The 12822-nt window shown below is 37.9% G+C and overlaps 1 protein-coding gene across 2 annotated transcripts in view; it reads left to right on the top strand.

The window, feature by feature from the left end:
* Tomosyn (syntaxin-binding protein tomosyn) overlaps nucleotides 1–12822 on the top strand; it is a 1160105-nt gene that overhangs the window by 1108903 nt on the left and 38380 nt on the right. The window lies entirely within an intron of this gene.

Genomic DNA, 12822 nt, shown 5'->3' with positions numbered 1-12822 from the left:
TTATTTGAAAGACTGTACCAGTACCACACGTTTTGAGACTAATGCCTTTGTTTATCCATTTCCATCAGTACTGTTGATTTTCAACTGACAAGTGGAGCATGTTGTTGAGAAGATTAACTTGTACAAAGTTTGTAAATGAAGCTTCACCTGTAAATAAAACCTTAGTCAGGAATATATCGTTGACTTGTAGTTGCTGTAGACCAGGTGCGGTGGCTCTTTGTTTAATGATACTAATATAGTTGGTCCATTATTGGATATTATAAATTTTTCAGCTAACTCATTCCTGGTTGCCAATGTTTCACCCCAATGTGCTAAGTTGGGCTCATCAGTTGGTAAATAGCACACCTACCAAGATGCATGGCTAGTGTATACCGTGATATGATGGGTCTATGTTTGCCGTGTTAGCCGGGCTAACATCATCTAAAACGAAAGATCAACGAACATGACTGACTACATATTACGGCATATAAATTCTTTATGTAATATTATATAATATATTGTAAGAACAATAAAGCCTAATTCTTTTGTGCATAAATATCATCTTAAGTGACGAAAGGCTCCAAGTAGCCTACGCAGTGGCCTCCACTGAAGATGTTACAGATGTGAAATTTGGTATTTGGAATCTCCTTAAAAAAAAAAAAACATATATTTTTGTTTTTGGAAATCCACTTGGGGGGGGGGGGGGGGAATTGAAAAATTAGTTGAATGATTTGTATGAAGATAACTATTATCTCAAAAACGAAAGATGTTGCAGATGTGAAAATTGGTATTTGGAATCTGCTTTAAAAGTAAAGAAATACGTATTCCTTTGATTTCGGAAAATCCAGTGAAGAGGGCTGAAGGAATTGAAAAATTAATTGAATTAATTGTATGAGGATACTTACATCTAATAAAAACTAAAGTTGTTACAGACGTGAAAATTGGTATTCGGAACTCCTTTGAAAACAAAGAAAAATGCATTTTGGAGGGAAAATCATCTTGGGGGGCAGGAATGATAAGGAAGTGAAATCCTTTTATGAGGACACATATCTTAAAAACTGAAGATGTTACAGTCGTGACAATTGGTATTTAGATTCTTTACTAATAAAGAAACAAGTATTTTTTCCAGAAAATACACTTAGTGGTGGAGGGGAGTGAAAGGAAGTGGAAAAAAGTGAATTCTTTTTATGGGGATACTTACATCTCAAAACTGAAGGTAACAGACGTGAACATTGGTATTTAGAATCTCCTTTAAACATAAAGAAACACACTGTATTTTTGTGTGTGTGTGTGTGTGTGGGGGGGGGGGGGGGAATCAACTTAACGGCATTGGGGTGAAAAAGGAGTTGAGACCAATTGATTTTACTGTTCATAATGTACTTGATTTTGATCATAAACCGATCATTTTTAATCTTTCTTGGGTTCGTATTCAAGAGTCATCTTTTCCTTTGGAGAACTTAAAGTTAGATTACAGTAGATTCTCCTGGCATATAAATAAAAATTTAAACACATTTGAAATGAACGATAGGAATGATATTGACCATGCAATTGTTCACCTCTATAATAAGGTGAAATCCCACATACTTGCCTTCGCGAGACAATGGTGCTTGTCACATTGTCAGCAATGACAATGGCAGCAGATGTAATTTACCACCAAGTAGCGGTCTTGCATCTTGCTGCGGGGTCCAGAACATCAATAATAATAATAATAATAATAATAATAATAATAATAATAATAATGAAAATGAAAATCCACAGCCTGTTAACAGTCATTTGTCATTTGACTGGGTCAGGAATGCTATGAATGAAGCCCCATCTAGCGGTGAGGATAGGAATTGTGCCGGCTGCCAAAGCCTGTCACACTCCTCAGGGACAATGATTAATGAATGACAGATGAAATGAAACTATATTGGAGAGTGTTGCTGGATTGGAATATGATAGGGAAAACCAGAGAACCCGGAGAAATAGCTGTCCCGCCTCCACTTTGTTCAGCATAAATCTCACATGGATTGACCGGGATTTGAGCCATGGAACCCAGCAGTGAGAGGCCGGCATGCTGCCGCCTAAGCCACAGAGGCTCTAATAATAATAATAATAATAATAATAATAATAATAATAATAATAATGATGTTCTGGACCGTCATCAAAATGTGCGGACTGCACTGGAAACGGGTCCTGACCGGGTAATGACTACGAATGCTGTTCGGCCTTGGATTCAGTACCGCCAAGACACCCAAGACGACACCACATCGGATCTCCTCAAGGATTTGATCCATATTAAAAATGCTTATAAGAAAAGATGGCAAAGATTTAGGGACCCAACTGACCAGGTGGAATACCTGGAGCTAGCCCAGAAAGTACGAAATCAATTGCTGGAAAGAAAGATTGAAAAATGGGAGGAATTTTGCTGTCAGATAGGTATTCAATTATAAATTTTAGTATAATACCGTAGCGAAGCATGGGTATCTTGCTAGTCTATATATATAAGATGTCCTGACTGACTGACAGACTAATTCATCATTGCAGAGCCAAAACTGCTGGACATAAAGAAATAAAAATTTGAGGATACATTATGTAGGTGCTCACTGAGGGAAGATTTTTGAATATTCTGCCGCTAAGGGGGTGAAAAAGGGGGGTTAATTTTTAAAATGAGTATCTATATCTCAAAAAATGAACATTTTAAAGACATGAATATTGTTATTTGGATTCTCCTTTAAAAATAAAGAAACATTTTTTGTTTTTGTTTTTGGAAAATTACTAAAGAGAGGGTGAACAGGAGTGACAAAGGGGTGAATTTTTAGAACAAGTATATCTACAATACACCTCAAAAACATAACACGTTACAGACGTGAAAATTGGTATTTGGAATCTCCTGTGAAAGTAAAGGAACACGCATAATTCATTTTCTGAAAATCCACTTAAGGGGAAGTGTTAGAGGGGGTGAATGTTTAAAATGAACATATCTACAGTATATCTCCAAAACTGAAGATATTACAGACATGAAAATTGGTATTTTGAATCTCTTTTAAAAATAAAGTAACACTTTATTTTTTCAGAAAACACATTTAAGGGGGGTAAAATGACCGAAAAAGGGGGTTGAATTATTTTTATTAGGATACTTAAATCTCAAACACTGAAGATGTTGTAGACATGAAAATTTGTGTTTGAAATCTTCTTTAAAAATAATGAAACACGTATCTTCTCATTGTAAAATCCATTTAAGGTGGTGGGGTGGGTGAAAAGAAGTGAAGAAAGTGTTGAATTTCTTTCATGAGGATACTTATATATCAAATACTGAAGATGTTACAGATGTGAAAATTGGTATTTGGAATCTCCTGTAAAAGTAAAGAAACATGCATTGTTTGGTTTCTGAAAAACCACTTAAAGGAAAGTGTTAGGGTGAATTTTTAAAATGAGCCTATCTACAATATATCTCAAAAACTGAACATATTACAGATGTGAAAATTGGTATTTTTAATCTCTTTTAAAAATAAAGTAACATGTATTATTTGTTTCAGAAAAACCACTTAAGGAGTGGGGGTGGCTGAAAGGACTGAAAAGGGGGTTGAATTCTTTTTTTGAGGATACTTATATCTTAAAAACTGAAGATGTTACAGACATGAAATTTGTATTTGGAATTTCCTTTAAAAATAAAGAAATATGTATGCTTTTGTTTTTGGAAAATCCAATTAAGGGGAAGGGGGAATAAATTAATTGAAAAATGAGTTGAATTCTTTGTTTGAAGATACTTATATCTCAAAAATGAAGGATGTTAGGTCAAGAAAATTGGTATTTGGAATATGCTTTAAAAATAAATATGTAGGGGTTTGGAATCAACTTAAGGGGGTGTAAAAGGGATTGAATTATTTTTTATGAGGATACAAATAAGTGGACTTAAAACCTCTAAGGGGGGTTTTGACTGTGTGTGTGTGTGGGGGGGGGGATGATGTCAAAAATATGCATTTAAATGAAATTGTTTGAATTATGAAGTTAAAATTTAAAATGATTTTCTGCAGTAGGTGTTAAATAACAAAAGGTTTGAAACAAATTTAATCACTCAGAGAGTTAAATGGGGGTTAAGATCCAAAAACAAATATATTCATTCCTTCCTCCAAAACAGTTTAACATACGAAGACAAGATTCCAAATAGCAGTGTATATTTTAAATCCTAGGTATGAAATAGGAAATATTTTTTAACATTCCACCCCTGAAGTGTTGAATGAGATTATTTCCATAAACAACATTATTCATTCCTCCAAAATCTTTTGAATTACAAATGAGAGTTGGGAATAGAACTGAAGGATACGAAAGGGTGATTGGCAAATGTGGGGAAGATATGGAAGCTAATGGGAATGGGAAGCGTTTGCTGGACTTCTGTGCTAGTATGTGTTTAGCTGTTACGAATACATTCTTCAAGCATAAGGCTATTCACCGCTACATATGGGAGGCTAGGGGTACCAGATCCATAATAGACTATATCTTAACAGACTTTGAATTCAGGAAATCTGTTAGGAATGTACGAGTACCACTATCATCTGTAGTGAACTAAGTATCTCTAGGCCTAGGGTAGAGAAAGTGAAATCTGTCTGCAAACGAATAAGGGTAGAAAATCTCCAGGACGAAGAAATTAGACGGAAGTACATGGATATGATCAGTGAGAAGTTTCGAACAGTAGACAGTAAGCAGGTTCAGGATATAGAAAGTGAATGGGTGGCATACAGGGATGCTGTAGTAGAAACAGCAAGGGAATGCCTAGGAACAACTGTGTGTAAAGATGGGAAAAGGCAAACATCTTGGTGAAATGATGAAGTGAGAGCAGCTTGTAAACGTAAAAAGAAGGCTTATCAGAAATGGCTCCAAACAAGGGCCAAGGCAGACAGGGAGTTGTATGTAGATGAAAGAAACAGAGCGAAACAAATAGTTGTTGAATCCAAAAAGAAGTCATGGGAAGATTCTGGTAACAACCTGGAAAGGCTAGGTCAAGCAGCAGGGAAACCTTTTTGGACAGTAATAAAGAATCTTAGGAAGGGAGGGAAAAAGGAAATGAACAGTGTTTTAAGTAATTCAGGTGAACTCATAATAGATCCCAGGGACTCACTGGAGAGGTGGAGGGAATATTTTGAACATCTTCTCAATGTAAAAGGAAATCATCCTGGTGGTGTTGTGAACAGCCAAGCTCATGGGGAGGTGGAAAATGATGTTGGTGAAATTATGCTTGAGGAAGTGGAAAGGATGGTAAATAAACTCCATTGTCATAAAGCAGCAGGAATAGATGAAATTAGACCTGAAATGGTGAAGTATAGTGGGAAGGCAGGGATGAAATGGCTTCATAGAGTAGTAAAATTAGCATGGAGTGTTGGTAAGGTACCTTCAGATTGGACAAAAGCAGTAATTGCACCTATCTATAAGCAAGGGAACAGGAAGGATTGCAACAACTATCGAGGTATCTCACTGATTAGTATACCAGGCAAAGTATTCACTGGCATCTTGGAAGGGAGGGTGTGATCAGTCGTTGAGAGGAAGCTGGATTAAAACCAGTGTGGTTTCAGACCACAGAGAGGCTGTCAGGATCAGATTTTCAGTATGCACCAGGTAATTGAAAAATGCTACGAGAGGAATAGGCAGTTGTGTTTATGTTTCGTAGATCTAGAGAAAGCATATGACAAGGTACCGAGGGAAAAGAAGTTCGCCATACTGGGGGACTATGGAATTAAAGGCAGATTATTAAAAGCAATCAAAGGCATTTATGTTGACAATTGGGCTTCAGTGAGAATTGATGGCAGAATGAGTTCTTGGTTCAGGGTACTTACAGGGGTTAGACAAGGCTGTAATCTTTCACCTCTGCTGTTTATAGTTTACATGGATCATCTGCTGAAAGGTATAAAATGGCAGGGAGGGATTCAGTTAGGTGGAAATGTAGTAAGCAGTCTGGCCTATGCCGACGACTTGGTCTTAATGGCAGATTGTGCCAAAAGCCTACAGTCTAATATCGTGAAACTTGAAAATAGGTGCAATGAGTATGGTATGAAAATTAGCCTCTCGACAACTAAATTGATGTCAGTAGGTAAGAAATTCAACAGAATTGAATGTCAGATCGGTGATACAAAGCTAGAACAGGTCAATAATTTCAAGTATTTAGGTTGTGTGTTCTCCCAGGATGGTAATATAGTAAGTGAGATTGAATCAAGGTGTTGCAAAGCTAATGCAGTGAGCTGGCAGCTGTGATCAACAGTATTCTGTAAGAAGGAAGTCAGCTCCCAGACGAAACTATCTTTACATCGGTCTGTTTTCAGACCAACTTTGCTTTACGGGAGCGAAAGTGGTGTGGACTCAGGATATCTTATTCATAAGTTAGAACTAACAGACATGAAAGTAGCAAGAATGCTTGTTGGTACAAACAGGTGGGGACAATGGCAGGAGGGTACTCGGAATGAGGAGATAAAGGCTAATTTAGGAATGAACTTGATGGATGAAGCTGTACGCATAAACCGGCTTCGGTGGTGGGGTCATGTGAGGCGAATGGAGGAGGATAGGTTACCTAGGAGAATAATGGATTCTGTTATGGAGGGTAAGAGAAGTAGAGGTAGACCAAGATGACGATGGTTAGACTCGGTTTCTAACGATTTAAAGATAAGAGGTACAGAACTAAATGAGGCCACAACACTAGTTGCAAATCGACGATTGTGGCGACGTTTAGTAAATTCGCAGAGCCTTGCGGACTGAACGCTGAAAGGCATAACAGTCTATAATGATAATGTATGTATGTATGTATGTATGTATGTATGTATGTATGTATGTATACAAAGTTGTAATTTTATGAGAAGGGTCTTCTTTTATGTCCTAGATGTAAAATATTATATACTTCAAAACATTTCTCCCCTAAAGGGTTTAGATGGTGGAGGACTCTCAAAAACACAATATCCATTCTTCCGAAACCGTTTCAGGCACGAACTTAATTTTTTATGAAGAGTGGTCTTCTATATCCTAGATGTTAATAAATATTTAAATACATTCACCCCTTAAAAATTTATTCATACCTCCTTTACTGTTCGACGTACAAAATCAAAAGTTCACTGGTTGGTTTAAAACGTTCGAAGTTTTTCCTGTAGTGTTCAAATGAGTGTTAGATCAGAAAATAAGTAATCATTCCTCCAAAACCATTTGACCTACAAATTGAGGACATATTTTACAGGCTCAGCTGACCGTGGACTCTCATAAATGTAAAACTTTGAGCTTTGAATAATAACTTTCCTTTAAAACCATAGCGAAGCGCATGTATCTTGCTAGTCTATATGTATAAAATAACATGTCCTGACTGACTGAATGACTGATTCATCATTGCTGAGCCAAAACTACTGGACATAAAGAAATGAAATTTTGGGGATACATTTATATTACTATGTAGGGGCTCACTACGGGAGGATTTTTCAGTATTCCGTCGCTAAGGGGGGGAAAGGGAGGTGACCTTTTAAAATGAGTGTATCTACATCTCAAAAACTTAACAGTTTAAAGACATGAAAAATGGTATTTGGAATTTTCTTTAAAAATTAAAAAAGCATGTATTATTTTGTTTTAGGAAAATCCAATTAGCGCGGGGGGTGTAAATGAATCGATATATAGGTTGAACTATTTATTTGAGGATGCTTATACAGTGGAACCTTGGATTGCGAGCATAATTCATTCCGGCAACATGCTCGTAATCCAAATCGCTCGTATATCAAAGCAAATTTTCCCATAAGAAATTATTGAAACTCGGATGATTCGTCCACAACACAAAAACGTTTATTCGCTTAACATTTCTAAAACAAAATATAACGTAAAACAATTAAACTGCACTTTATCTTACAATAGAATCATTGTTGGTGTGAGGAAGACGAGAAATGACATGAGAAGAGTTACTGTGTAGCATGAATTTCACTAACGGAATCACTGCTATCAGTTGGCTCATTGGAAGTGTTTTCTTTTCGTGCAACTTTAACGAGGAACCTATCCAATGACTGTTGCTTTTGCTTCTTTTTGAGGATTTCACGAAAATGTGACATTGCATTGTCATTGAACAGATTCATCCACTGTAATCATCTCCTTCTTCCAACTGAATTCCTTTTTAGCCTTCTTTTCGTTCACAGGGCCCATCGTTGCAGAACAGTTATATCACAGATGACAAAAACAAAACATGTACACTCGTACGGTGTTGACTATGCGAGTGAGGCACGCCAACTGAAATCCAGCGCGGGAAATGATTACACACACTTTCCCAGGAAAGAGAGTGGCAGGGGGAGGGGAAAACAAAGGCACAGGAGAGATGGAAACATACGTACACGTGACGCTCGTATTGCGAAACCTCACTCGCTTATCAAGTCACAATTTATTTAACCTCTTAACTGGGTATTATTGATTTGCTTGGTGTAACCTGCCCTGTGCATTTTTAAAGCAGATTGTTGTTACATGGCAGGATAGGCGGAAAAGTTAGTAATAACATTAATATCATTCAACTGTGATACAAAAAGTAAATTGGTTCGAATCCCACTATCGGCAGCCGTGAAGATGGTTTTCCGTGGTTTCCCATTTTCACACCAGGCAAATGCTGGGGCTGTACCTTAATTAAGGCCACGGCCGCTTCCTTCCAACTCCTAGGCCTTTCCTATCCCGTCGTCGCCATAAGACCTATCTGTGTCGGTGCGACGTAAAGCCCCTAGCAAAAAAAAAAAAAAAAGTAAATTAAAGGAGTTTTAATTAATTAATTTTAATGTTAGAGAAATTTTTACATTAACTACAAGGTCATTTACGTGGTTGGAATTTGATAGTTTGGCCCATATTTCACAGCCAAAAATTGAAACAAATAAAAGCAAGGGGTATTTATAAATATCATATCAAGAATGTGACATTCTGAACCATTTTTCGTTAACTGCAAGGTCATTTACTTGGTTGAAATTTGTGCCTTTTGTTCATATGTTATCACCTAAAATTAAAACAAATAAAATAAAGGAATATTTATGACTTACACATCATGCTAGTGACATTGTGAAAGATTTTACATTAACTTCACGGTCAGTTTCGTCATTTACCTCACTAGAACTGCACTTCGCCTTCATCTGATTCGTCACATTGTTCATCTTGTTCATCATTCTTATTCTCGGAACAACTTTCAGTATCAGACTCGCCTTCCTCTGTATCGAACCACTCATCTTCAGATTTCTGAGAAGAGAAATCGTCACAAACATTCTCTTAAGTGTTGAAGAATCTCGTCTTCTTCGAGCGTTTCGAACTTACGCTTTGAACTAGATTCTGCCATATTTGACCTACAGCGGACACGTAGCACCGCACAGATGTAAAATAAAAACAAATAAGCTTCAAGGAGTGTGACATGTGGTTTTTGCTGCAATCGTGCGGAAAAAACATCAGTTTAGACAATAATACACAAGGTGGCAAAGTAACTCATCATACACAGGAGATGTTCGCGGTAAAAGACGAGTACGTATATATTCGTCATGCCCATTACCCTGTAACATTTGGCGTACGAATATATACGTCATGCCCAGTTAAGAGGTTAAAATATTTGCTCGTCTTGCAAAACACTCGTAGACCAAGTTACTCGCAATCCGAGGTTCCACTGTATCTCAAAAACAAGGGATTTTATGACTTGAAAATCGGTATTTGGAATCTCCTTTAAAAAGAAAGAAACACGTATTTTGTTTGTTATCAGAACGTGTTGAGAATATTTATATATTATTTATATGACTCTGGCTGAGCCACCATCAAGTTTCTTTTTCCATTCTGACATGTCACGATTGTAGTCTCCATGTGTATTGTTTTCACTGTATCCATCTGTAATTTATGTATGTAATAAATTATGTCATTCTAAAATAAACCGTGCCGACCTTATTATTTTTCGAAATATTGTGCCTTTTCAGCAGGTTATGGCCCAGGATGCATGTTTGGAAAGTGAATAAATGCGAAGTGATAAAATACACTGAAAAATAGATGCGTGAAAATATTGTGTCGTGCACGGTTGGCAAGGTTGAGTTAAACATTTAGTCAAGTGTCTTCTGCGAAGAAATAGTGTGTAAAGATGAACACTTCAAGTATGGTGCGCATCGAGACATTGTCAAAGGACATTCACATGAAGGCTGTGTTAATAAAAAATTGTATGTGGGCGTATGTACCTGGGATAAAGGTTAAGCCTGAACCGGTCAGCGAGAACGTGGCTGCTATTACAGAATGGGAAGAACGTGACAGTGAAGCAATGTCAGATATCATCTTGGTGATTCAACCCTCGGAGTTGTAACAGGTAAAAGATTGTGTCACTTCACACGAACTGTGGCTAAAACTAGAGTTGATTTACCAATCGAAGGGGCCAGCGCAGAAAGCATCATTATTAAAGCAGATCGTGCTTCAAAGAATGAGTGAAGATGGGAATATACGTGATCATTTGCGGCAATTTTTCCATGCCGTGGACAAGCTCAATTTTATGGACGTGGCAATCAACGATGATTTGTTATCCATATTACTTTTGTAAAGCTTGCCAATTAGTTTCGAATACTTTCGGTGCACGATAGAATCTTGCAACGAACTGCCAAAGCCCGAGTTATTCTGCATAAAATTTGTCAAAGAAAGTGACGCGAGGAGCATTGACCAAAGCAATATGATGCAGAACTGTATGGCTGTTGAACGAAAATACAAGAACAAGAATTATAGAAAGCCCACAAGCAAAGTCGATAAAGGTGAAAAAGGAGGATCCACATCTCTTCGTTGCTATCGTTGTAAAAAGATAGGTCATAAGGTGAAGGAGTGCAAATCGAGTAAAAATGATCATGACAATGCTCACAAGGACCTCACTATTTATTACATCATAACTGCACTCTTGCAAGTTTGTGACGGACCACGACGCAGATAAAATGTGGTGGCTCGACAGCGGCTGTAGATCACACGTGTGTAAAAAGCTGGACTATTTTTCACAAGTACAATCCAATGTTTCTGACAATTTAAAGGTAGCGAACAGTTCTACGATGAAAATAAGCCCAAAAGCTGCTGTGACAATGTCAGTGAGCGTTGATGGTCGTGATAAAAGTTTCAACCTATGCGATACATTATACGTAGGCCTACGTGATCTGCGGACTTATCTACTCTCAGTCGGGAAGATCGTAAACAGGAGTCACCGCATAGTGTTTGCCAAAACATACACTCGATTTACAGATGCGAAAGATGGTATCTTATTCGTCACACATAGGAAAGACGAACTTCATTACGTTAATGAGTTGTACGCCAAAGAACAGGGAAAAATTGTCCAAACTAAAAATATACAAAAAGGGTCTATTATAGACTGGCATATTCGATTGGGACATCTAAGCATAACAGAAGAATAAAAGGATAGAGGGAATCAAAGTCATCGACACTGAAGAGTATTTTGAATGTGAGATCTGTCTCCAAGGATATCTCTTTTTCCGAAGAAGTCCCCATAGGAGAATGGAACAAGGGGAATTGGTTCACTCCGGTATTTGTGGCCCTATGAGGGTTTCCTCGTCGACGATGCGACTGGATGGTGCGAAGTGAAGTTTCTTCATCAGAAAAATGAAGTCATTAATGAGTTTCAGGACTTCAGGTTGTCCCCGTTTTTACCATCAAGGTAATTTGCCCCAGAGTAGTCAGCCGATCCCAGGCGTGCTCAGTCCGAAATATGATAAGAATAATGCCCTAAAAATACTTACACCCTGGATCTTGATGGGAACATATAACTAAATATGGATACGGTGAGGTCAGTCAAAACTACAAATAAAGCAAGGTGAAGCATGACGTCAGTTTTGGAGGAAAATCTGTTTATTAAAATAAACAAGATAAATATTTTTAAAAAATAGCAAAAGTATCAAATAATCCAGATTTAAATGACTCAGATTGTTTTTTTCTTCTTTCCAGCTGGTTAAAGTCCATCTTGAGAATCAGAATATATTACAAATTTACAGTGTATGCCAACACACATACTTAACATATCAAATCAAATCTTGAAGTTTCATTAATTTTAACACATGGGCTTGCGTGCTCGCACCATGCTCCTGGCTTTTACCTTTTGTTAACGCTTTTAACTGTAGATAAGTACGTTCCCCATTTCTGCACACTTGACATTGCAGTGGGGTCCCTAACCTTGAGAAAAGACGTGATCTAATGCGCAAAAAAGGTGGGGGGAACTAACCTAACTGTACGATATACAGGGTGAAGCGTAATTCGCGCACTCGGGCGTCGCAGCGCGACTCCTCACATGCCAGCAATAAAAAAAATATCTCTTACAAAATTTCGTCTTGCGAGTATATCCGGCAGAAAAACGACGTTGAAGAGTAGCAATCTGGCAACACTGTAACCACATGTAGGGTAACTACCTCTGTCAGCAGAAGTTAGTCGTACTATACAGTTGGTGCAGTGGGTAGAATTTTTGGTTGGCATGCAGGAGGTCGATGGTTCGATCCTGGGTTGAGGCGCATTTTTATTTGCTAATTTCCATATGACATTACCTATTGTAATACAGTAAGGCACCGTTTCTGAGGTCACATGTATCCTACATTTTGTAATGCTGAAACAACGTAACGTAACTTAAGGCCCTAACAAAATGTAATGGACCTGAACGAGGCAAGAATAATAGTTGGTACTAATCTATAGTGGTTAGCGTGATTAGCTGCCACCCCGGAGACCCGGGTTCGATTCCCAGCTCTGCCACGAAATTTGAAAAGTGGTACGAGGGCTGGAACGGGGTCCACTCAGCCTCGGGAGGTCAACTGAGTAGAGGTGGGTTCGATTCCCACCTCAGCCATCCTGGAAGTGGTTTTCCGTGGTTTCCCATTTCTCCTCCAGGCGAAT

This window comes from Anabrus simplex, chromosome 1, assembly GCF_040414725.1.
Source record: "Anabrus simplex isolate iqAnaSimp1 chromosome 1, ASM4041472v1, whole genome shotgun sequence".
Lineage (NCBI taxonomy): Eukaryota > Metazoa > Arthropoda > Insecta > Orthoptera > Tettigoniidae > Anabrus > Anabrus simplex.
Note: the sequence above shows the minus strand (reverse complement) of the source record. Positions and strands in the feature narration are given on the sequence as shown.